At 42.7% G+C, this 27,996-nt stretch overlaps 1 long non-coding RNA gene across 1 annotated transcript; it reads left to right on the top strand.

The window, feature by feature from the left end:
- The first annotated feature begins 14 nt into the window (after positions 1–14).
- On the top strand, positions 15–26,370 carry LOC139770876 (uncharacterized). Its single transcript, XR_011717841.1, has 3 exons — positions 15–192; positions 25,399–25,827; positions 26,328–26,370. It is a non-coding gene; the product is annotated as an uncharacterized lncRNA (long non-coding RNA).
- The last annotated feature ends 1,626 nt before the right edge of the window (positions 26,371–27,996 follow it).

The following is a 27,996-nucleotide window of genomic DNA, read 5'->3' as shown; positions in this document are numbered from 1 at the left end:
TTATTATGTATTGTTACGCAGTTACTCTACGGACGTAGTACGGAATAGAACCAGACAGTCGTGCAACATATGGAACAGGGATCGTGGACATTCTGTGTTACCCGCCGGAAACATCCGTGGTTACATAGTTCAAGGCGTACGTTTTGTGCACAGAGGCGCCAGTGATGGATGGATTCTATCTGATTGTCAAACGTGAGTACGACCACTAGGTTTCTTTCTGATACCGACACATGAGATACAGCTAACTACTTGTCGGTATAATACTCGTATATAATTACTTAAAGTTTGCATTATCGGCCTAGTATCCTAGGATTTGCGTCTGATTGGCGGAAGATGTCGCGTCAATGATATTTCTGATAACAAATAACATTTTTGATAACAACTGGAGAAGCTCCCGCAGGGATGACTAATTTGCAGTCATGTGGACTTAACGAACCCATGGAGCCGAGCTTAATACACCGCGAATACACACACACACACACACACACACACACACACACACACACAGTTTGAACGATAATGTACCCAAGTAGCAAAGTGACGTCAGAAGACGTCTTATTGACGTCATAGACGTCATTAAGACGTTATTAAGACGTCATTTGACGTCACTTTGCTACTTGGGTAATAAACATATGAAGCAAGATACAACCTATTTAGTAAAATGAACTTTATAAACTAAAGTTTATTCTTTTTCTAAAAAAAAAGAAAAGAATTCTTGAAAAATATTTAATATCTGTTAAATTATATCTAGTTGTCTATCAATTTAATCATATTTATCCATGTAGATATTTTAATAAGTGTATATCAGGATTTTTAATAATAATCTTGTTTAGTTCATCTTGCGTAGGAGAATTTGCGGCAACTCATCACAAATTGTATTTAGTTTTCTATCCAATCAATCACACACACTTTTATTCACGTAGGAAGTTTAACGAATGAAATATGTGTCTAGAGTTTTTACAATAACTTTTCTTTAACGCATCTTGCGTTAAAATAATTCGTGATAAATTTCTATATTTTATTTATACAAAGCTAATGTGATTTAATTTTTGAGCACACACGTATAATGTATTAATACTATTCATTAAAAAAATATTTTGTGTTTGCTCTCTCTTTATAATATATAATATGTATATTTTATATACAATATATATTAGGTATAAAATATATTTGATTCATTTGAACTCTCTTATTTTACGTATGAAGTTATATATCGTACTTGTATAGAAAATATGTTTTAAGAAAGAGACTCTCGCAAAAGCCGCGATAAGAACCGTTTAACGGCGGCCGATCTTTGATCTCGCAGCAAACTCGGCGCGTTCTTTAGCGCACTTCCTCGTTCCCTCGTTAATTACAACCAGCTTACCGCGCGACCCTTACAGAATCGACCGTATGTAATATTACACCGTTTCTTTCGACGAACAGCATCAGCGTTTGCGCGCGTTTTTGGAAGCTGTTGCGTGCACATTGACGTAACATGTTGAATCAATATAACGGGCGTATTTTCGCGCAGATTATCGGATTAACTTTATGAAATCGTTAAAAATTGTGCGTTCGCTAAATCAATATGATTGAACTGTTCGAATTAAATGCGATTTTCGAGATACTCGGCCCCGTTTAATTAGCTCTTCTCCGGCGTTGTTAATAAATCCTCGAACAATTTAGCCGCACGCGTTGCGAGGGATTGAGTTACTTCTTACTCGCAAAAAAAGTTCGTACCAGGCGGTTTGCATCTTCTTCAGAGGCCGCGGCGCCTCATAATTCACTTAGACTCAGCTCGCCTGTCTGCATGTTGGTCGAGACAGCGGCAATTACGCCCTGTTGGCAAAAAGCACGCGCACTCGAGCGTTTTTAACAAACGCCAACGTGTAGCGTGTCTCACCGTCCGCCGTCCGCCGTCCGCCGTCGTCGCGTTGCAATTTCGCAATGAAGACGAGAAGTCCAGTACGGAACGCGAGAGCTTCGGAATTCGAGAACAAACGTAATTACGATTTGAGCTGCTAACGAGAACGGAGCAAACTTATAAAAAGAACCGCAACCTGCACATTCAAATTGTTCGCGCTCCATATTCGTTCGCGACGACAGTTCCGTCTCCGTTGTTTCTCCTCCGGAACGCCGGAAATTAATCTACGGGGATGAGAAAAAGCGATCGCGGACGATCGATCGTATATACTCGGCGAGCCGGACAAGGAATTCGCGAAGCGGACAGCCCGCGGCTCCGCTTCGCGAGCGCGAGCGCGTCCGCCTCGTTTTCATCCTCCCTCTCTCGTCCCGTAATTCATTTAGACGGTAGCCAGACAAGAGGACAGGCTCAATTACACCCGTGGCAAAAAGCCGCGCGGGCCGACCGCCGCGCGCCGCCGCCGCTTCCTCGTACGACGTGCGTGGTCCGCGCCCGGTCGGCGGAGGAGAGGCGAGCCAAAACGAGACGGGATGATGCGCAATGTGTTATGCCGAGGACAACGACGCGGATTTGCGGTCCGTGTCGTCGGGGAACAGGCGGCCTGGCGGCACGAACCACGAACCCCGGGTCGGCTCGTGTCCTCCGTCAGTCGAGCGCGGCACCGCGCTCATTAGAGGGGCCCCCCTTTGTCGTCCGCAACGTGCAAGCAACGCGAGCGATGCCGTTTAACGACGACATCCGATGCATGCGCGGATCGCGACGCGCGGATGTCCGGACGACGCGGCCGGAATGCCCGCCCAACATTAATCGTCTTTCGGCGTCGTCGGCGAAAAACCGTCGGTCGAGATCGGAGTATCGCGAACGTTTAGGTTTAGGTATTGCAAATGCAAACAAGAACCGCTTCGACGGGACTCGAGTAACGAGTCTCGGTTTTTGGGGGCCTTCGAAATTTTTTTTTTGGAAGCATTAAAGCTTGCGATATGTTATATCGGCTTCGTGAACGTCATCCGAGAGATCCTCTTAGAAAATATATTTTATTCAAGATGCGTTGAAAACAAGAGGGGATCTTAAGGAATCTTAAGGAATCTTAAGGAACGATTTAATTATCGAAGATACGATAAACGGTGATTATTGATACGTAAGATCTTAGAAAAGACATTGATGATTCGAAAAAAATACGCATTCGGTGAAATATAGTATAATAATAATTTTCGGAGCCGCACGCTCTCTCTCTGAAGTCACGATCGCGGATGCGTATTCCTCAAGGTGGCTATCGATGCACGATCTGCTCGCCGCGAAGCGAGTTCGCAGGAATTGCGCTTCTTGCGCGGCTTGTACAAAGAGGATGCAGTTGGCTGTTCCTGGAGGAGGTCTCTCGAGGTGGTTAATCGGCCGGTTAGCGGGAGGGGCAGGAAGGCTCGCTCGAAAACAATGGCCCTCGTGTTGATGGCAATATTTTAATGAAGTTAGCGAGTTCCCGGTATACGGACGGCATCCCTCGCTCCTCCTCGGTTCCAGGAGCGTAAACGCTCCGGAGGTGGTGGGATTCTTGCGCGCGCGCTCGCAAAGAGAGAGAGAGAGAGAGAGAGAGAGAGAGAGAGAGAGAGAGGGTGCGAGAGAGCAACGGCGAGTCGACAGGCGCCACTCGGCCACTGATTTCCACTTACCGATATCGTTCCACAAAGCTGCCTTCATCTGCCAGCCCACGCGGCCCGTTCTTTCGTTATAACCCGATGTCCCGGCTCTTGCGGACTTAAACTCGCGGAAAATGAGTTCAGTATTATCAGGCATTGCGAGCAAGTCGAATGTTGTATAATTCAACTTGATACAGTAGCCTATGATATTTCACTCGAGTATTGATTTCATAATTTTACATCAGCCGTATAAAAATTGGCGAAAAATATCATACATATAACAAAAAAAATTTCTTGCATTTATGTATATAATATCACAGCATGTGACATCGAACCATCTTTTATCCATTCGGTTCGATCCATCTTTTTTTTCCGAAGATGGTCACGAATTTGTTTGTAAAATTTATTATAATCTCTGTTTGAATATTCACAATGAAAGAGGTGGATAATGCTTACCGTCAAGCATGCATCAATCGCAGAAGTACGGCGGATGAAATCGCGTGTGTAAACAAATCGTTTTGCATGCATCGAGCGGAGGGTAGGCGGGATTAATTTGATCGATGCTTTGCGTACGAAATAAAGAAGCGCGGATTGAGATTTATAAAAGAATGCGATTATCATACTGTAAAAGTGACAAAAGTATACTTTAAATAAGATAATCGTAGCATATAACCATGTTTGCGCATCACAGCAATTTGCGCATATTTTATAAGAGAAACACGGGATCCTGAACAAATATCTGAATAAAGGATTCGGAGAGGGAGAAATAAATTCGTGGTTTGCAAGATTCATTTTAGAGATGCAAATATTTAAAGTTAACATTAAAAATTACAAATTGCAATCTAAATCTTGTTATTTTTTTAAATTTTATAACGCGGCGGATACTTGCTAATAGAAAGTTGGGAAAAAAGAGACTCGAATGTTTTTCGTTAAATGGATCGATAGATTCGACGGATAGCATTTTTTCGAAGCAATACATTATCGCGCATTATCGATCGAATGAGCGTTATTGAGATTTTCCACCTTGTAGTCAGGTCGAGCTAATTAATTTGCCTCCAATTAATTACCGACAATTGCTCTCTCGTTCTAATTACGCGCGCTCGATTAGAATCTGCGAAAGTTACGGCCGAACGGAGCAATCTTAAGGTCCCGGCACTCGTATGCGAGTTCTCGTGAACAGTATTACTCTGATAAGACTTGACCACAATGCGCTCTCGCGCCGTGTGCGCCGAGATGCATCGGCGGGACTCGTAGCAACAACTCTCTCTCTCTCTCGAATATTTTGCAGCCCGATCTTTCTTTTACATTCGCGCGACGACGCAATAAATCTCGGCCGCTTATAATCCGAGCCCTTATTTTCGACGTCGTGTCTAACGGGAGGAGCTCGAATAAATTATGCAAAGGAACTCGATATACTTATTGTTAGCTCGCTATTCCTCAGACAGCAGTCTTCGGTCGAGATCACGCCCGATGTCTTCATACCTGTTCATTCATCATGCGGGCTTGTTTCACGACGCCCGGAATTATTGGTCTAACGATATAGCAAAACGATGCGAACCGTAAACTGCAGCGCGTAAGCGTCAACAGCGCGACTACCAGTTTTTACAGTCTCCAAATTCGACGTTAATTTTCCTGAAATTTCTCTTCCTGAATTCCGCGGGGCTGATCGAGTCCGATAGCACGGCGCGCATGTGTGTGAGTAAATAACGTGAGTAACATTACGTAAACACGCACGTAGACGAACCGTCCGAACGTGTGTATATGTTAGTTAGGTGGACCGAATACAGACAGGACTATGCGGAGGAGAAGGAAAAGGGGGTGCCAGGATCTCGTCTCCGAGGTCTCGGAGAGGGATATTAAGGCCAAAGCTATCTGATGGTTTCTCCTCTCCTCTCCCGATCCCTCGTCCGTCTCCTTCGCTCTCCCGGCGATTCCTGGGCTTCGAGAGGGCGGTTTCGCGAGAGACTACGACATGGAGGAGAGCAGAGGAGAGAGAGAGAGAGAGAGGGAGAGAGAGAGAGGAGGGGGTGGGTGCAAGAGAGAAGACGGAGGAAGCCACGACCCGAAATTACTGCATCGATCCCCAGCAGACTCTCATGCTCCACCTTAAGCGACAGTAGATGAAACCAATTTCGGCCCTTAAGCCCGTCTTACGCGTCGCGATTCGGCGGCTTTCCGTTATCCCGGCCTTGCGACAAGGTGATCTCGATGGTTTCGCAATTATAACGCAATCTTACGATCTCATGGCAAGCATAATTCTGCGCGAATGCCAACGAGTGCAAACTTCCTTTTCATCGAGATATATACGGATTACCATAAACACATATATTTTTTATATTATAGTGTATTTTACGCGCATCATGTATTGTGCACATTATTTCCTTAAAAGACACCTGAGATTCCGGATTGCAAAATTATTGTATATTTCTCTGCGTTGGGAGAATCAACTAGGCCGTTTCGCGTTTTGCTCCCCTTTCTCATAATATTCGATTCTTTTACGGGATAAGCTGTTGGCGAGATAGTCTCCGGAGTAGATACACTTTACGACAGATTACGAAGTTTATGACTTTCTTCGACGTTTTCGCCGCGTCTCTTTTCGTTCACGTACTCATTCTTTACTTCGTATATAGCGAGTTCTTTGAACTCGCGTTTTACGATCGCACCTTCTCTCTTACACGTTTTTCCTTTATTTTCGGCCTTAGAGCTAACATTGACCATCATTTTTTGAAATCTTCTCTCTTTAAAGTCATTTCGAGTACGATTACATCGTGTTGTCTCACTGTAAAGTCTGTTATAATTGTGAAGATGAAGTCGAGGATCAGAGCTTCGTTAAATAAACCTTAATATATAAGCAGATCAATATAAATATGCAAAATACGGCGTTAGAAAATAAATAGTGTGTGTGTAATTATGTTAAAAATATACAATATGTTACGTATACAATTATTATATATAAATATATTCTTTCCTAAAAAATTGCCAAGTCCTAGAACGTGACGGACACCCTGTATTAAATTTTTAAATGTTTTTCTTATTCTGAGGTAATTAAAAATAAAAAGTTAAGTGATTGAAAAATTGGATTGTTAGAGATAAAATCAAAATTTCTCGAACTTTAAACATGGGGCAAACATTTATTACCTCAACAACTTGTTTCGATCCTGATTATCTAATACATTTTGTATAACAATAATAAGACACGAGAGACGCGAAAAATTAGAATTCGAGAGATCGCACGATCCACTCGCGTACGTCTTATCGTACGATAACGACGATAGAAAAATTTCGTCGCGAGCGGCGTTATCATAAATTGAATATCCTTTCCGACTTCTCGTTCGCGCTCCTCCAAGTTAGTGGAAGTGGCAATCCGACTTTTGAATTAAAACGCCCATCGGGCGAGTATCTACCGTGTACGAGCGGACGACTTGCCCTCTTCCTATCGCTCAAACTCTCAGCAAGAGATATAAAAATTTAATTCCTTGCGGAGAATGACGTGCCGTCGGCGCCGCGAGCTTCTTTCAGAGATCCTCTCCTTTCTTCCGTCTTCGCTTTCGCCATACTTTATTCCCCGTTTTCCTTCTTTTCCTCTCTTTCTCTTCCTCGCAAAAAGGATCTTGCCGTCGCGCTTGGTTCCCCCCGTGTCCATCTATTTTTTAAGCTCCCCCGCGTCGGAAAAGTTTTTCCATTCTTTCAGTCGTTAACGGGATCGTTTACGGAAAGTTAACGTTTCGCTTGTACTCTTTGCAGCTGTGGGGAGAATTCAAGAAAAGAGCGTCATGTACTTGCCATGTCGCGAAAATTTAAATGTTAAAACGAAGTAGGTACCATTGTATAAGCGCACTGAACACAGTGTTTTCGTAAGACCTTTATAGATTGGAAATTTATAAGCAATTATATTGTGCGCATTATTTATAAGAATTATTAAATTAATTATTCATACGTGTATTAGAAGATAATAAGTTAGCTGTTGTATTATGAAATACGTAATGGTATATGCACAAGTTTTTGCACACTCCCGCATAGCTCCCGCGGCTTTAATTGATCCGTCTATCGCGATGTTCCTACTGCTTCCGTTCGCTTCGTTTTTGCACTTACTAATTTAGCTTCCAGTCTTCATTTCTGCTACGTATGCTGTTGACTTTTGCGTGAATCGATAGTTTTGCGTTCTGCATGCAGATAAGCCCGGCAAAGAAGCCTTATACGCCGGTGAAGACTTCAGTGGAGTCGTTTATCTCGTCCGGTAACGCCTCGTAAATGCAATTAATAGCGTTATCGATTAAGGATCAGCGATGACTCTGGCGTTATGCAACGAGAGTATATTTCCTTTAGAAGCCTCGTATATGATGAGTAATGTATAACTAATAAGTTGGGTGTAAACTAAAATTTTCCATTGAGAAACGATAAAAAAAAAAAGAACGGAATTCGCTCCAAAATATTAGGATTTTCTGTCTCGTCAATTCAAAAATAGAAAAAGGAACGCAACTTCGGTCGATTTAATTCGACGAGATTCGATTTTTGCTAGCCGGGCTTTTCCATGGCGGAGCGCGCGGCCTCGAGAAACGGTGAAAGATATCCCGGATGCGTTGCTCTCCGGTAGGGTTTTGTAAGGAACAGGCAATCTCTGTCTACGCTAGATAACGCCGCCGGGGGTTGCTCGGGGACGTAGCTTTTCATCTTACTAAATCACCCGCCGACTACCACCCGCTCTATACCGTCGGCATCCGGTCGACCTGGTGTATTACCAGACGCAGACCTAAACAAGAAGGTACGCCCCCGCAGTTTGTCGCGGATGCTTGGAAACATACGTTTCACGCGGCGAAACGATCGAGCAACTTGATAGAAACGCGGAATTATAAAACACCCACTCTTTCCTTCCCCCGTAACCTTTGAAATTTGATAAACGGGTCGGACGGGAACGTTGTATTATTGGATTACATCCTAGTTTGCAGTATTAAACGATAATCTAGTATTTAACGACTTCGTATTTTCTCATTTAAAGAAATATAAAATATACTCGATTCTCTTAGCTAACTGTAACAAAATAGTAACAAATATATAGCTAAAAGGAGCAATAAAAATAAAAATGGGATCTAAACCTTAAGACCAAAATGTTTGTAATTTGTATTTTACTTTTTTGTATTTTATATATTATTTGCTCTTATTTGCCTTATGTTTCAAATTTGAAAAATAAAAGTATTTTGCTGAAATTAAGATGTCTATACGTACACATAAATATCGAGTTATATGAAAGCTTCGAAAACGAAAGAGTTTTCCTTAAGTAAATGCTTGCATGATATACACAAAGAGGTGATTTTTTTCGAAAAATATATTTCTTTAGCGTACTGTTTAAACTGACTGCATATCAATGTTACACGAATTGAATATAGAACAGGATAGAGTATCGAGCTGCAGGATTTTTCAGGCAAAAATTTCGTGCTTTCGACTTTTCCTTTGCCCAGTAATCCTATCGATCCATATAATCTGTTCCTCGTTGCGCGAGGGAAAAGGGGAGTTTGCCCGTCGACTAGTGACATCACTGGGCCATACATCAAATCGTTATCAGTCCCGGTTTCTCCCTCCTTCATTCGGATGGGGCGAGACGGAGAGAGAGAGAGAGAGAGACAGTTCGAAAAGAGATGGAAAAAGGGGGAAGGAGATTGTGAAAAGATAGAGAGGAAAGAGAAAGAGGGAGCGAGGGAGAATGATGGACGAGGGAAAAGAGGAACGAGGGAAAATATGAGGTATGAGAGGAGGAGATGTGACGGCGAGGGAAAAGAAAGGGGCGGAACAAATCAAGAGAGGTGTTTTTTTTATCGTCTTTTGAAACTTCTTGTGAAAGAATCAAGGAACGACCTTTTATCCCCGCGATGTGCGCGTCACGCTAAGAGTTGATGATGAGCTGTAATGAATTTCGAGCGAGCATTTACGTGAGAAATGTTTCCATCGAAATAGCAGCATCCGAATAAGTGTTTAATGTTTTCATCCACACAGTTTTTTTAAGGTACGCGAAATACATCGAAATCGAGACGCGATGATAATCGAAAAATATTTCTGTACTATCGGGGGTTGTCTCGTAAATGCGGCGTGTGTTGCAAGATTTCCAAAGTACAGGCGCCACTCTCTAGTCGGTGGTATAATTTTATTGCGGCAGATCGAATCGGACGCCGGTCGTTGCATCCGCCCCTACGGGTGTCAATCCACCCCGGGGCGAAAGTCGTGGCAGGACGAGGAGAACGTAACGGCACGGACGGAGAGGAGTAACGCGCGGAAAGAGAGAAAGAGAGGGTGAGAAAGGGAGAGCGGATGGAACGGAAACTGAAAGCAGGGGGCGGTCGGTATCTGACGAGATAAGGGCGCAATCTCTGGCCTCCTTCCCTTTCCCGTGTCTCTTTCTATCCCTTTCTATCTCTCGTCCTTCATCATCCTCGTTCTCTACATCTCTTCGGAGTGAGAGGTGGAAGAGCTTCCCCCGTAGAAGGGGTTGAGAGCGAGATGGCATGGAGCGAGGGAGACGGGGATGAGGGCGGCAGAGAGAGAGAGAGAGAGAGAGAGAGAATGGTTGCCAGGCAACGATGAGAGGGGCGACCAGCAGTATAGATCGCTATCCGGCCTCCTCAGGGGCGGGTTGCGTGGGTGGAGGAGGCAAAACCCCCCTTAGCAAGATGGCTTTATTACCCTCCGTCGAGGACTCGCCGATGTCGCTGCAGTAACTTGGTCCTCGCTCTAGGAAATGACGCCAGAGTTAGTACTTCTTGTATACAGATACGTAAACACGCGCGCGCGCACGCGCGTATATACACCTTACACGCTGTATCCGCGTTGTTTCCGCATCTGGAAATCTTTTGATTAATCCGCGCGAACATGCCATTTTACTTTGTAACATTATGACGTTAAGGAAAAGATCAGTTGCCATTAAATATATGTCCTGGATGTAAAAAAGTAACATTTGCTTTAAAAAAAATTTGATTTTCGCGCAAATATATATTCTTATGTCAACGTTTTGTATCAGTTCTATGTGTATTTTTCGCAATAAATTCTTTACAGCGATTAAAAGGATGCTTGATTAGCATTAAAAGTCAAATCGACTATCGGCTTAAGTGTGAATTTACTGTTTCTACAAAGAGCTGTTTTAAGACCGACAAGTAATCGGCACACTATGTTTACTGGGTTTGGAAAAATATATATAATTAACACAGAAATATTATTATTAGACTATCAAGATCCAGACTGACAAAAATGGCATCTTTTCAAATTATTTGTAAGTTCTATGTAACTCAAGATGCAAAATATTTCCATTTTTAATAAATATTGTTTCAAGGCGTTAAAAATTTCGACATGAAGATGTCGTCGCGACACTTCTATATCTTTCGTAAATATCTCGCCGCTGCCTGGTAAACAGACTCCCGCTTCCAGTAAATCGCATTTGTGCGCGTCCACCGCATCTCTTCTCTCGAGACGTGAATTTCATCGCGAGCATCGTGAAATTTCGCTTGTCGCGGAACCGGCCCGCCTCGTCGTCGTTATTATTACAAGTGGAAACAGTTTCGCGAGCTCCATGGCGGCAGGCGGCAGGCGGCGAGCCGAGAGCAGACGAGAGTGGTTACAACTTTAATAAGTCTGCTCCGACTTTGCAGCGGCGCGGCGCGTCGAGTCAAGTCGAGTTGAGTCGCGTCGCGTCGCGTCGCATTGCTTCAGGTTGCCGGGCACCGCGACGCATTCTCACGGCGGCGAATTCCGCCAAGTCTCTCGGCACCAACTCTCTCGGCAGCACAACACCGGAGATGGAACCCCAGACGTAATTTCCGGTTTCGACGCGGCAGTCGCGCGTTAGCCGAACCAAAAGACGATCGCTCAGCGAGTGAGATAGTCCGAGATAACTCGCCCCCTTGCGGCTTTCTCTTCTCTCTCTCTCTCTCTCTCTCTCTCTCTCTCTCTCTCTCTCTCTCTCTCTCTCTCTCTCTCTCTCTCTCTCTCTCTCTCTCTCTCTCTCTTTCTCTCTCTCTCTCTCTCTCTCTCTCTCTCTCTCTCTCTCTCTCTCTCTCTCTCTCTCTCTCTCTCTCTCTTCTCTCTCTCTCTCTCTCTCTTTCTCTCTCTCCCCCTCTCTCCCTTCTCGTATTATTTCACTTTACCTTTCCCATATTTGCTTCGTCTCCCTTTCTCTCTACATCCAAGGTTTATCTCTTTGTTTTTCCTTCCTGTTTCGCAAGCAATATATTCACTAGTCTTCTTTGTAATGATTGACGACAATATTGTACAAGATAGATTTCGCTATATTTCTCAAAAGTATCTCTTCTCGATGATACTTGAAATGGGCTAAAATAGAGATATAATTTTAATTTATTTTAAAACTGAAGTGATAACGATGTTAATTATATTGGTAATATACATATTTTCTCTTATCAATAACAGTCGGCAAAGGGCAAATTTCGATACGTCATATTGGAAAAAAATTAGCTTTTATAAATTCACGCGATATTTCTAAAACGCTCTTAAGAAGTTAATTTCGCTTCGAGAATCTCTGAATGAAGAGGGCAGCGATATATCTCGGGAGATGGAATGGATCGCGAGTCTAAATGGTCCAAGTCGTGAATACGTTTTTACTGTTGAACATCCGCAGGGGCTTCGACGTATCGCCAGCGAGCGACCGCGGCCAACATCGCATCATGAATAATAAACGAAAGTATCCGTCGTATATGATACATGACAACGGCGCCGCGAGTAAGGTCCCGTCGTGTAAATCCTTCGACCTTATACTCGGCTACCATTTATTACGGATACATGTGGCCATAGAAATTTCTGGCGTAGACCTAAACTGGATTACCGCGGAGATAGCAATTGGATTAATCATACGTCTGTCGCGAAAGAATTGTACGCGCGGGTTTTACGGTAGATAATTCTTCCTTAATTTATATGCAAATAAGATTATAAAGAAAGTAAAAGTGCAAAGCGGATGTTTGTTCACTCTAGTTGAATCTAAGAGGATCTTAATGTATTATTAATTTTTTCCTCCTTAAAAGTAGCACTTGCAAAGATATTTAATTAATGAAAGGTTCTAGTTTTTCAAACGATTCCAATTTTCCAAATATCGAAAACAATTTGAGTGTGAAAATGTTAGTATCTATGTACTCGACATCTTAGCATATCGTAAGAAATGTTTGGTTGATCTACTGCATATCCGCAGTGAACCGTAGCGGCGGAATGAATCGGAGCGCAATAAAAAAATTCATCTCCGCGGCCACTTTTGTGCGAGGTTTTATGAATTTATCTCCGGGCTCGCGCGACATTGCGCTCCATCGAAAGCTCACGTGAAATTTCCATTTTAGTGCGTTTTCCCTTGTCGATTCGCGCTCGCGCAACAAAAGAACGGCGAGATAGAGAGCTCGTAAAAACAGACGGCGCCTTCTCGGGAGTAGCTTCACCCACGGTCGGGCGTCCGTTGGCTTGGCGTAGACGTGCTGTCATGGCTGTAGGCGAGTTCGAGCTCGTTCGTAGAGCGCAGTTAAAGTTTTAAAGGGCAGTTAAATTTAAAGCGAGTTAAGCCCGAGTATTATAACGGCGCGTGCCAAGTAGAAAGGAAGGGCCCACCAAGGGGGTTGAAGCGAGAGATGATGGATGTTTTTAAATTTCGTAACGTAACCCCTTCGTCGAAAGAGGGAGGCTGCGAGTGCGAGGCTCTCGCACGAAAACGATCGTCAATCGGTGGGCGGAGTGGGAAACTGCGATTTCATCGAATTTTTTTTTCTAAGAACTTTCCGACACAACCATGTGAGAAAATTCTATTGGGGACGAACGCCGTTTCGCACAAATTTTTTCTCTTTCTCTCTCGCGTTTTATCGTTTCGTTGCGCAGACGTTACGGCATTTTTTTATGGTCCGCCGTAAACTCGTTACGACGCGGCGATAGGAATTTCGTCGTTTCTCGCGCCCTTACCTCTATAGATATCGAGCATCTCGGAGAAAATCCTGACTTGTCTGCGATCGTCCGCCATTGTCTCGCATGCACGAACGAACTCGACCATTGACATAATTCTCATGGGTATCGAGTACGTATACGACGCTATAGTTGTCATAGCCGATTGGAGCATTGAAATGGTAAAGAGGGGACTTCGCAAACAAGCATCCCACAGCTACGGACAAGCACGCCCGCCGACACGCGGAAGTAAACCCTCGCAGCACGTCTTGCATCACGTATCCTCTTTTTTTATTGTGTTCTCCCGTAACAGCGATGTCTCTTTTTCGAATATGTTCGCCTGTCGACACGCACAATGCAGCGCCGCAACCAGCTTTCATATCTATCTATGATTGCATCGCGTTACCGATGTGGAAAAAAAAAGATGAATCTTAAAGTTGAAAATATTAAATTTGGATTAATTTTTTACGACGGTCTTGCGCGAAAAATATTTGCTGATCCGATTTTCTACAATTGCTTATCGAACGATTATTTCCAATTCGTTATTAGATTTATGGCCATGTCATAAAAACATAATTGAGGATATTAACTTTTATGCTAAATCGATTTTTCAGAATGGGAGAAAAAATCGAGCACGTCGGCGTGTATCGCGCCACGATTTTCAACTATCGTCGTTGAACCGCCCTATTTTCCACCCCTTCCTCGCAGCATATTGTTATCGTCATGAAATGACTCGTATACTTGGAATATTTCACACGCGCTATAATCCCCCCCGTCCGGTCATCGCACCCTTGTAAAATTTTTAAACTCCAAAAAGGGCTACTGCCCATCTTGAGTTACTTATTTATTAACCCATCAATTTGTTAGAGCCATTGTGCAGCCGCCACGTTTCTCATCAATCTTCCTTGTTGCATTCATGCACGTGTGCATGCACATGTGTCTGATAACAAAATTTTCTGCGAATTTATCTACATATTAAATAAACCAATTTAGTAACCTGGCAAATTCGTTGAGATATAAAAATATTTTACCAAACAATTATTTAATGTTATTTTTTAAACATATAATTCTATTTATTTAATTATACATATAATTCAGAAAAATAATTGGTGAAATTTTTTAAAGATTCTATCCCTCAGATTCTGTGATTTCAAGACTTAAAAATGTTCAGGCAACAGATTTTATTTTTTTAAATCTAACATATCGGGCTATTGATATTTTTCGTTTCAGTTTCTTCTGATTAATACATTCTCTTAATACTTTTCATTGTTTCCGTTGATAATGGTATACGCGCGTACTTACGACAAAACGATGGATAGACCTTCAGTTCATTATCTATTTAATGGAGCGAGAATGAAGTCGGAGCGATGTTCACTTCCCATGTCGGCGAACAAAGAGAAGCGTCACCGTAGAGGGTATCGTGTCGCACTCGTGAACTACCGTCATACAAATCGTCGAATAGAGCAAGTCCGCGATGACGACCAGTGAATGACCGTCATCGATTAATCGCGGTCGTGTCAACCGAACTGTAAGTAAAATGCCAACAAACACAGCATCGTGGCAACCGCAGCCATCATTGTGCGACCACGAGAGGAGAAAGTGGAAGCACATCGACGGGGTCCTCGTGCGTTTTACGGAGATTCGAGTTTATGCAGCCGCGATGCCCGATTGTGTGAGCGTGAATAAATTCTTCTCGGCGCGTGTGAGCGCGCATTTTAATTAAGACCGTGCGCGCCGCGATGAAAGACAGACATCTCCCAGCTCGTCCTTATAAAAATCGTTTCGAGGTACGCGCGTGAGATGCACAACGGACGTAAAAATATTCCACCCTCGTAATTCAGCGTGATTCAGCGGACAGAAAATCACAGGGCGTAATGAGAATTTTGTAAGAGAATTTATAACACATTTAATCAAACAAATATACAATATATATACAATCTCAAGTTTGTACTGTGTTGGCGCGTCCAACTATTTCATCCTCAATGACAGTTCTTCGCGTCGATTATGCTTGTTATAAAAAATTGGAGAGATGAAAACCGCGTTATCGCAAAAGTAAACTGGCGATCGTCGAATAAAGGGTATTCACGCGCACGTGAATAAGTTTAGGGGATGCATCGAATTATATTATACAAATTCCACGCGCAGGGGGATAACTTCCCCGCGTGTGGATCCTGTAGTGTGGGTACTCCGGGAACGGCACGGCGATGGGCGTGTTTGTTTTATGTCGGCAGATCAAATGGGATTTACGGAATTCGCTACTGCTCCCCGTGCCATTTGCGTCTGCCTAACACTCTGTTCTCAGGGTATTTACGTGCCGTTAATGCGTCTAATGATGTTCTTTACGCGCGTACATTACGAATACATCGTCGATAATTTATGCCGAGGTCACGCGGCGCGAACACAGCCGCCGTTTTTCCGTCTTTCGCCGCGCGTCGGCCTGTGTATATATGCCGGAAATTAATATTTTCCCCGACAATACGTCGCGGCGTTAACGCCAAGATTGCATTCAGATCGCATCGCGCGATGCACCTTGATATCCCGCTCGTTGCTAATGCAATTTGCATCCCATTACGGGCGCGCTCTCGCGAAATCAAGACTGCCTCCTAATTATTCCTTGTTCCCTTCGTCCCTGGCGGAAGCACGTTTATCCATTACAATAATAACCGCGTGTGTTACGATCGTACAACCTGCCATTAACGACGCGACGACGAGAGCACCGGTGGCCCGATTAGCGCGGCGCGGCGGCCGGTTCGTTCGTTGTCTCGGCATTTTGGCGATCGATTCGACGGATGAACGGACCGACCGATCGCGAATTTAATCGCCAAACAAATTAGGCCCAGCCAGTCATCGGTCGATGTCGAGCGCGAGGTGCAGCAGGTGATGCGCAGCGTCTCTTGAATAACCAATAAACTCGACCGATTTGCGCGGAAATTAATACGTGCGACCATAAGTGCATACAATAAAATCGATCTAGTCTTTGTTATAATAAATCTGTCTTTTTTTATTGTGTGTGCAAGAGCAAAGCGCCTACAAATAACTGCTTATGTTTTCCGTAATGTAGATATGACTTTATTTAGTTCATTTAGTTAACTTTATTTAGTTGATACTGGACTTTGCGTGTTTCAATAATCGAATGCGAGGACAATATCAGAGTAAAGAAAAGAAATGCGTAATTTATAGGTGCAACTTTGAATAAATTTCATTTCCAAAAACATATCATACACGACACATACATGTAAAAATAATTTAAAATATAGCAAAGGTTTAGAAATAGTTTTTTTTGCTTTGCATTTTTCAATAATCGAATACGTGGATAAGAAAGGTCAGAATAAAGAAAAGAAATGCGTAATTTACAGATGCAATTTTGAATAAATCAAATTTCCGAGAGGAATCGTGTGCAACATATTCATTTAAAACTTTAAAAGGCAGCAAAGAAATAATTCAGAAATGGTTTTCTTTTGTCGTGTATGAAAACTTATAAGACAAAATTCGATGGCAATATCGTAATGTCGATTTTTTCAGGCGACCGACTCGTTGCCGATATCCGAGCGCGTAAGCTTGCATTGGCCGTGCGTCTTGTCCGTTCCTTTTTTTCTCTTTATGCCGGAAACAGATGGGCGCGCGAACCCGAGATCATTAGGAAGAGATTAGAGGTCCGAAGCCAATTAAAATTTTCGTGCCGGCCAACCGACTCTCGGTTCGGTATCGCTGTGTACACACGGCGGTGCCCGTATCCGCGCGCGTGTAAGTACGTTAACGTAATTACGGGATTGCCGCGAGGACGACACCGTCGATCACGTACGATAGGATCGATGTCGCTAGCCGAGGAATTACGATTTCTCGTTTACTTTCCCGCACTTCGAAGCGGGAACGTTCGATTTTCATGCCCTTCAGACGCTTCGTATCCCCCTCGCACTCGCGCGTCTATCGTTGACCAGTACAAATGCAAATGCACGATTAAAAGAAGATTAGGAGAATGTCATGATTTTTGCATGTCTTTTCCGAGATATTACTACAGTCGAATAAATCACACTACACGGAGAGAATTTTTTGTTATATTTTACCCTTAAATTTACTACAAACTTGGGACAACTTGGCAACCAAGGAATTTTTTAAATATACAAAAGACATTTTACAAACAACGTGATAAAAATTACCAAGCAGATTGGTAAATTTTGAAAAATTATTGAAATTTCCTAGATATATTTTAGTAAAATTAATCAAACATATTTTATATTTTAATGTAATAGATATTAATATTTTTTATTATGGTAGATATTAATCAGAATAGCTCGCATAAAATTCTTGGTGGTACATGTTGTCCCACAACATTACCATGATTTCAGGGTAAATTTTAATAGAAAATTCTCTCCGTGTACCAATATGCATTTATTAAACTGAGAAAATCTGTAAAAAAAAATTGGTTCTAGCTTTTGAAAGAAATTTTGTTAACAAAAGTCTTTGTTAGTCGAGATATAGTCTTAAATATAAAAAAGTAACTGAAGCGATTCTCGCTATTTGAAGGCACGTCCGTGGCAGATCGCGGGAGCCACTTGTGAACTACGGCGGACGTTAAAAGGGCGCTTAACTCGGGGGTCGATGGGATGCTGGTTATTTAATCTTTAATCCCAACACTCTCGAGGGTAACTCCGTCACCGATACCCCAGATTTGCGTGGTATCACAGTACCCACCCCACATGAAATCATTTTCTGGGGTTGCGACGTGGCCCCCGATCGATTCATACAGCGCAATTCTGATTTTATTTTGTCGCCGGGGAATCACCTCGGTGTCATCCCGTGTATATGTTGCGAAATATCTAAAACAACATATATTAAAAAATGGATGTAATAATATTTCACGCGAAACTTTCTGTCGATCAAGTTTAACGCGATAATATAAAATATGTTCAAATAAATATTAACATCTATCATATCGTATGTCAATTGCAGACGGTGTGTTTCGTTGACTTTTACGTAAATTTAAATAATTTCGATTGAGTCAGGATTAATGTGGCAGAATAAAAAAAGAATTTGACATCCATATCGATCGTGGTAGGACTATTCGAGTGATTAATCTGATCCAGTTACGTGTGTTTGGCTCGTCAATTTAAATGCGAGCAGCAAATTTTACGTCTCGTAATTCTCAACAATATTTGCCGCATGACTTAACGGATCTCTCGCGGCTAGCACATTCGTCTGCGAATCGCGATTAGTATACGAAATAATCTGCGTATTCCGATGAAGGAAGCTTGACTGGCCTTGGGGGATCGAAGTTACGTAGCCAAATAACAGCTTGCGCCGAACGGTTCTGTAAGATATTATTAAAGCTGAATTGCGACTCGTAAATGACACGGAGATAATTGTAAGATTTACGAGTACGCTTTCTTCCTCTTTCCCTCTATGATTAGTTCTTTCTTCCCGCGGAAGATTTACACTCGTGCTAGATTCACGTCTTGCGTATTAACTCGGACACGTCTAACGTTGAATTCTCGTTTAGAATACGGTCAGCATTTCGCGGTCAATCATCTTGAATCGAGTTGAATAAATAGCTCGTTAGCAATTCTGACAAGAGAAATCAGCGATTGTGCGAATCTGTTAATTAAGGGCCGCGCGTTCGTGCCGTGTTACACACCTAACGACTGTGTATTTATTTCAGGAAAGAGATAACGATCGCGAATGCTAAAAATGACGATGGAAATATAAAAGGATCCTTTATGATTATTGTAATTTCGAAAGCGCACTCTTCTCACGTGCAGGAATTTTTCGCCGACGCGCGGTAATCCTTGTTTGTTAATTGGAGTGGCGTAACTCCGCGCGATGCAACGTGAGAAAATGAAAGTGTTTTTTTCTAATCCAATCTATGAACCTATATTTTCTATTTTTCTCGATCTGCAACGTCCTGCATATTTTATCTATCGAGTTTTAATTTCGTCTGAGCTATTCGACCACACACAAACTGGCTATCTTTATTATTATTGTTAGTTATTTACTGGCGAAGCATAATCTCATTTAATCTTACTATTATTACAAACACGGCTTATAACCGATACCGATATTTTAACTGGTAATGAAACAAAATTCATACTATTTCAAATTCTTTTTGCATAACGTTATAATTGTTAACGACGTTTCCTCGAGTCATCAGGATTATCTTCCGCGTTCGCGTGAGACTCTCGCGACTCCGCAGACCGAGCGACCGCGTTACGATCAATACAGGATAATACAGGATAATAAGTATAATCGGATGTCTGATGGCTCGCGTAACGAAAGACGGGTAACATATTGTCCTGTTAGGGATCCCGTGTCAGAGAAGAGGACTTCGTACACTGGGGTCGGTCGGCCCCGTTTCTCCGCCGGCCGCAGGACCCCCTCATGGGAACATTTCACACCGGTAACCACCGCGAACCCCCTTCGCCCCCGACCCGCCCCATCTTACCCGGCGACAGTCACCCTTCGTAGTTTTGGTTACGCAAAGTCGATTTAGTCGGGGATGGTTTGCTCGCTGATTTATAACGTATGGAGTCGTGCATGCGCTAAGTCACGCCTGGAGAATCGCTCTTCGCGATCGTTTGCTATCGCTTTCTCGCGGAGAGAAGAGGCCCGCCGATGTAGAAGAGGCGCATTTATTGCGATATATAACTCAGCATGCAATAACAGCATTATCAGTCGATATCCTTATTCCTCTTTTCTTTTTTATTTATATGTATAGGTACCTCTCTCGCGCAAGTGTCTAAAGTTGCGAGGTAAACTAATCGCGTAGGCAGAGTTGGCCTCAGAAAGGCATCGGGTCACGATATTATAATGTTACGAGTACCTACACTTGACACACACACACACACACACACACACACACACACACACACACACGCGGCTTATAGAATTCGACGTATTAATAAACGTCAGCATTAATAATACACCAGAGAGGCAGATTTATTTCGTACCCGCGATTTTATTTCATCCCCGCCAGCGCGCGCGTCGAATCCGACAAACTTTTGATCGCCACGTATGAAACGCGAGTCACCTCGTCACATTAAAATCCTCCTCCGCGGAAACCAATCTTTTCTCTACCGATGCGGGGCAACGCCTATCAACATGTACCCACATATGTTCAGCCGGGGGCTGAACATCGTTCGGTTCATTAATTAAAGGTTGCACGGTGACGGCGAAAAAAGCTGGAGAGAAGGCGAGAGTTTCTGCCATCCTTCGTCGTTTCTAGAGGACAGTCACTTCCACTCTTTCGCCGCCCCGCTCCTTTCCCTCCCGGTCTTCCTTCACCTCTCTCTTCCAGACACGGCACGTCCTTCGGCCGAGATGAAGATACTAGAGGTGGGCGGGCTCCTCCGTACATAAATCGCTGGTCTCCGTAAGCGAGCGACCGAGGTGCTAGGTTGAACGCACTAGATGAACACACGCGCTCCCTTTGCGTGTGTGCCGCAGCGCCGCATTGTTAAACATTACACCTACGAGATGTATCTGCCCGGCGGCGCCTTCCACCCTCACCTGACGCCGTGCGCTCGCACGACTACCTTGTTTCGCGGTTACCGATCCCGTCTGATTTTCTTCCGAGCAGAAAGAAAAAACGGGGTGCTTCTCTCCAAGTCTGTAATCCACGGTGCAATTTCGTCCAAATAATTCGGAAGACGAATATTTAACAGACTTTGACTGTTCTTAACTATTAGGAAATTAATTAAAGTTTCTAACGGAAACTAAACGTAAACTGTCTACGACGCGTCCTATCTTTGCGAAATCTAAAATGTTATGACATAAATCGTTTTGACATGTCATAAAATATGTATATATTATTATATTTGTGTGTATCTCGAAATTTTCTTGATTTCAAAGAAATTACAAAAGCGATTCTTCAAGTTCCATTACGTCACCGCTTGGTAGGTTTGATTTTAGCGCCCTTCTCCCCAAATTATCCCACAGAGATCGGCACGTGCCGGTCGCACCCCTCTGACAGCGATGTGCATAAAAGTCGGGGTTTGTCACAATCCCCACCTACTTTCCTTTTTCGGTAACCGGCTCTGGAGTCACGGGATGAATTGATGCTAAGTCACCGACGTCAACGTGCAATCGATTCCATCCCAGGACGGAATCAACATCCTCGAGTATTTACTTAGGATATAGCGTTTGTTTCTTTAGGATCAGTGGCGATTTGTTCTCGTCGCTTTGCAGCTACCGAGGATCGCGTTTGTTTGAAAACCTTTCGTCGCCACTAATAAAGTTAAATATATATACCCAAGCATTTATAATCACAAACACAAACGTACATGTAAAATATAGTTTAATAAATGAATTAGCATTAAAAAATTGTATACAATTGTATAAAAAAAATAATTGGAATCTTTGAGTATAGAATTTCGCAAAATTTTAATCTTTAAATATCAGATAATGTGATGGTTCTGTTTGTGTATTTTTATTATTTATCTCGGTTTATAATACCTTAATTTCCACGTTAACTTGCTCTGTTTAGCTTATTTATTACATAGTATTAATTTACTCACTAAAATAATTCTTGTCTCGCGCGTACATGAGTTTTAATAAATTCTGTGTCTCGGATATACTACTAGGGCTATATATAGTTTTGCAATATAGTTTTAAACTGTAGACTTGCATAATGTATGTCGACATTCGAACATAAAGTTTCCCATGAATCTGCCGGTGCTTTCTAGTGTAATTCCGCGATTTAAACGGCAAGTTCGCCCCCGCGTTCGGACGCGACGGCACACGGGTTCCCATATCAGGCATGCAAAGCTTGATGTATCGACGCTCTATGACGACGGCACGAGGACGCTGAATACAGACCGCCCACCCCTCGAAAGGCGAACGTCATCTCTCGACGCTGCAAAGTTACCCTAATGGGCAGATTAATCTCCGATAGGAGCGAATAAGCTAACTGAGGCCATGTTGCGCAAGAGAGGTGCATTCACGATAGATTTATTCTTCTCGCCTTCGTTTCACCCTCTTACATCGTTATTATTCATCCCTTGTCAGTATTAATATGATGCATTTGTTTTTGTCGTTGCGTTTTCTTCGTAGACAATTTTATTATACCCTATATTTCCATAGCAATATATTTTTGAAGTGCCACAACTTTGCACTACAAAATTTGTTCCAGATAAATATAATTAATCCGGGAACGGGCGACTAATTTTTTCTTTTTTCATAAATGGTCACTTAGGGTAATTTTTACACCTCAATTAAAAGTCATTGTTATTAATTATATATTGCATATATTTTTTATTATTCTGTAATTTATTAGTATTTAAGGACACACAATATATATACAGATTTACTTTATTTATCTTTACTTTTCTGAAAAAAGTAAGGAGAAACAAAAGAAATACTAAAAAATGAAAGAAGCACATTACAATTACTGTGAACTTTATTTTTTCGATACTGGGATACAAAAATCACTTCAGGCACTCGTTTCCGGATTAAAATTTATTTCACCAATTAAAAATATATAAGATTATTCGCTTCTCGGTTCTCCGAATATTACTTTACGACTGATCTCGGACCTCCCATTCGGTTCTCGATTCTGAGTGCCAGACGTTGACCGCGTCGAGTACCTAAATATCTCAATATCTTCGGGGAGTTCGAAAAAGAGAGACGGAACGATAGAACACTGAGACCGGCTCTTCGAGATGTATCTCAAGCAGGATCTTATTGCTCCTCGCTTAAGAAAGTCCACAGGTCTCGTTCGCGTTCGTGGAGAAGTTCCCGGAGGGCGGCCCGAAATGGAATCATCGATCGATAGCCGATCGGCTCGCGGGGCGAACCTTTCAATCATGCGACACCTATCAACCGCGGGGCTCCCAGTGTTCCAAATGAGACCCTATGCTCTCCGGAGCCGGAGCCACGGACGAAAAAGTGCTCGGCCCTACGCGATGCTATCAGTGATTCATGAGAAACATTCGGATATATATTTGGATCGTCCCGGTAACGCGGATCTCCCGGCTCGCGGTGAAACGACCGCGGTAATCTATGGCATCTCGCTCGGCCGGTTAGATAAACGGCGAATTGCAGCGAAATTCCGTGTCGAAAACCGAGGCTTATAATTGCGATGGCCGCGCGACAGATCGGCCATGAAGATCGCCGCGAGATCGTTTCAATTGCATTTTCTGTTTGACACCGTCATGTTCGACGTTTCGTGGATAAAATTATTAGATTCTATCCCGAATCTTACGAACGATCTGTTGCCATACAGAGATACATAAGCTGAAATATAGTCTTACAGAAGCCAGTACAGGACGCCATAAAAAAATTTGTCAAATAATATTGCACTAAGTCCTGTCACAGATATTTCAGCAAATATTAATATTTTTATGGTATAATTTTTACTTCACATTCGCGTATAATTTCTATCAAAATCACAAACTTATTCCGATTTATTATGTATTTAGAAATCGCTGGCAATAATAAAACACAAAAGAAATATATATTTTATATGTTTTATTACGTACACATTCGTTTGTGTCGCCTAATGTCCGTTTCTATTAACGCAGATTAAGTTTTAGAAAAATTATATGTTTAGAAATCGAAATAAGTTCATGATTTTGATAGAAATTATACATGAAAGTGAAGTAAAATTATAACATTAAAGTATTAATATTTGCTAAAATATTTTTGACAAAACTCAGCATTATTTTATAAATTTTTTCTTATACTAAGATTTAGAAAAAGATAAAAGTTAAGAGCGTTTTGGAAATTAACGTAACTAAAATTCTAATTCGATGCGCGCATGAATGTTTATACATATTTATTAATATACATTTTAAATATTTCAATATACACACACACACATACACGTCGATCTTAATTGAACAGAATTAATCATTATCTTAAATGATTCAACGAGTCCACGAAACAAAGCGCAAATGATAGCCCCTTTATTGAAATTTTAACTTAAGATATACGGATAGTACGTTTAACGTTTTCGTATATTAAATGTTTTATTGTTATAGCACGATCGTTGGCACGCAGCGTTGTTCTTGCGATGCGTACGTCACTGCGTGTCGTTCGATAAACAAGGTCACCGCGCTCGATCGCGCTATCATTTGCGTAGCGACGCTCGAGCGGGCATCCGGTGGCGCGTGCCGCGTTATTATCCCTCGATACGCAATTTCGCCAAAGACTTCAAATGCGATCGTTCCTCACGAGAGAGATTCACTCTTAAACATCATTAAGTGTATCATCAATCATCTAACTTCCACGGTTAAAGATTGGCGAGAGCAGAGAGTATCGAAGCGGCCGGCACTGTTTAGCGAAACAGATATATCCTGCATTTACAGATATCCTAATTTCCCGCTCATTTGAACATGGTCGGCCGTCGTTTCTGGATTCGAGGCATGGGGCATCAATCGCGGATAGAGATATTCAAGTAAGAAGAAGCCGCGACGCATCTATCGTTCATTTATGCATACCGCGAGATTTATAAGCGTTCAGAATTTATTGCGCGTGCGTTGATTGTATATTTTCGCGCGATCCGCGTTTTAAATGATCGTTAACTTGGCTAGCGTGGTGTCGCGTTTTAAATGATCGTTAATTTGACTAGCGCGGTATCGCGCGTACATAGCGGGGTGAAGCTGCCGACGATGCTTCCGGCAACGGACGAAGGCAGGTACGGAACGTGGACGTCGCGACGCGACGCGACGTGTTCAGTATGGTGACTATCGTGATCGATTCGTGTATCGTCAATCGCGCAGTATTAATTCGTCGAACACGCGGTATAAATTCGGCTGGTTGAAACGCGTATCTCCGTGAGATCTGGCCGCGGGATCGTGATCCGTCGCGCGAGTGGTCGGCAAGACGCACCGAGGTCGCGATCAGCGGATATTCGACCTCGGTTTCGACTCGCTTCGATACTCTCGCTCGCTTTCCATCCGTTTCACGACACGGGACCTGCCCAGGCGATTGCCCTAAAACGCGGGCGTGCGTTATTTGTTCAAGGTTCGCGCGGAGGAGAGTGCACGGAAGTGCAGGTAGGAGCAACAGGTGCAGCGTCACCGCGGCGAGAGGCGCGTGAAGTTGGCCGGGCAATTTTCGAATTTCCGCCGGCGCATTCGGGACTCATCATCGGTCACGCCGGCCGGTTCGCGCGACGTAACCTCCGTGCTCCGTACGTTCGTACATCTCGTTTTCCCGATCGTGCCTACACCTCGTCGGTCGCGATGCAACAAAGTGCGCGTCGCGTACGGTTAGCCGCGTACGGGAGTGCCGAGGGTTTCGCGCGATCGTCGTATTCGGGTGATCGGTGCGCGTGCGATCGTGACATAACCGCGTTTTCGCGTGTGAGTGCCATGGACGAGGAGCAACGAGGGAACGAGAGAGGAGGAGGAGGCCTGGGAGGCATCGGGCGACGGCGGAACCACCCACGAGGTAAATAATTTTCTTGTTTCTTTATTTCTTCGTACTCAATTAAAAACTTGGTCCTTGGAATTAATTGTTTAGCCTCGTGAGCCGAATGACGCGTTCCGTCATTTTGCATTACAGCAATGAAATTATATACAAAAAATATATTATATTTTCCACGTATTTGAGATTTATTATCTTGGATTATTTATACGAAAAAATCGGATGCCTTTATTTATCGAGTTTTATCAAAGTCTCTCGAAAAGAATTCTTTTTAGAAATTATATAAATATTCTATTTTTATTAAAAATTATTAAATTTATTGTTAATTTAATAATCAATTTAAATAATTATATATAATTGTAAATTAAGTATTAATAAAATTATTGTGATTATATAAATTTTTATCTGAAAGACAGACACAATCAATGAATGTACACAGAGATGCGCGCAATGATTATTATTTCTTAAAATATGAATTATCTCTAACGTTGCTATAATCTGGATTTCATATTTTTCTTTTACAGATCAACGTAGCCAACAACTCCGCCGTTGCGCATCGTATATCGGTGAGTCAAGTTATCTTTTTTTATCTTCGCTTAAACATTTAATTCTGAATTTATATCTATACCAAACCGTTTGTCGATCCATTGCGTACCAAGAATGCGTACAAAAGTTTACAAAATGCGAACAGAACTTATCGATATAACGACGTAATTAATATCGGTTCGGTCATTGCAGGACATATTTTGATGTTCTGTGCAACAGAAATACAGAATTGTTACACAAGCCTTCATATTAGGAATTCTGACGTTAATTAATAAGATAAAGAATACGCTGCTACATCGTACGATGATCGCGGGATATTATGTATATATATATATAGCGCGGGAATGACGATGACGGCGACGATAATTTGAGGCCTCCAGAAGTTCCACTTCCACGGGTGGAGCGTGTTCCGGAGCGTGAAAAAGATCGCGCCGTGTCACGCGACGTGCTCGCCGCTCTCATTGGTTCGACTTTCCAACAAAGATCGTGAACGCCCCCGCGCACGCACACGGACCAGTGTTCTCGTGACCGATGATAATATTCTCAGCCACCATTTTCATTCTATCCCCCTTTTTGCCCGTTTTATATCGCCATTTTGCCGATCGGTATCCGAAGACGAGACATCCAATAAATTACGTACAAATGTCCTTTACGTTAAGGATCTCGCGAACGAGAGCGAAGAGTTCAGGCTGCATAGCGTGTAAAATATTAAAAATTCAAAGTTTACTTTACAAAATGTTTTAACAGTTAACGGAGCGAAAAAAGTGACGTAATAAGAAATTAGAAAAATAAAACAAAAGAATATTCGATAAGTAGAAAGAATTCGAGAGGATTTTGTGCTAAATCAGCTAAATGTATTTCATTATTTCAAACATAAGGATTACTTTTACCCATTTATATAAAATCGAAATCTAGATTCATTAAAATCGCATCGCTTTCTACTCCGGATTGAAAATTCTAATGATTTTGCGAGCGATTTTTGCCCTTCTTCTTGCAGCAGAAAATGCCCTTTTTTCGCGAATGTCTGCTTTGATCCGCAATTATCCGCCTTAGGGGGAGGGGCATTATAAATTTCGCTGGCAATCGCGTTGCGCGATCTTACCGGGCTGCGCGTACACGTGCGCCTACGAGGGGAGTATGCAAAACGTGAGCAGCAGATATCGGCTTAAGCATAAATTCCTCAAGCGTTGTGACACACGTACGCCGCGGCATAATCTCACTAACGGCGTGCGCCGGGGGGGGGCGGCGAGAGAGACGGGTCAAATCTGCGCAAACCGCGCAATATCGTCTCAGATTTATGGCCCGGTGAAGATAGGTCGACGCGATACTCGTCACACGATGAATCGGCAACGACGTTCATCGGCTACATGCGCGCGCGCGCACGCGGGCGCATCCGGCTGCATCTCGATCCGGACTCCTAATTACCAAAATTGGCTCGTGCTCGTGCCGCGGTTATCGATTGACCGTATCGGGCGATGCTGTAAACCGTATCGTTTAACGTTGTTAAAGCCTTGATTTTAAGGCCTGTAATCTGAAGCAGCTTGCATCTTATACATTTTTTTATTTTCACATCGTGTCTTTTCTGTTCAAACGAAAATAAAGTCTCAATATTCGATAATGTTAGAAGGTCTCTCTCTCTCTCTCTCT

The sequence above is a fragment of the Temnothorax nylanderi genome, unplaced genomic scaffold (genome assembly GCF_030848795.1).
Source record: "Temnothorax nylanderi isolate EJ_2023f unplaced genomic scaffold, tnyl_v1.0 TNYL_tig0033_pilon, whole genome shotgun sequence".
In the NCBI taxonomy this organism is placed as follows: Eukaryota; Metazoa; Arthropoda; class Insecta; order Hymenoptera; family Formicidae; genus Temnothorax; species Temnothorax nylanderi.
The sequence above is the reverse complement of the archived record's forward strand: the minus strand, read 5'-3'. Positions and strand labels throughout refer to the sequence as shown.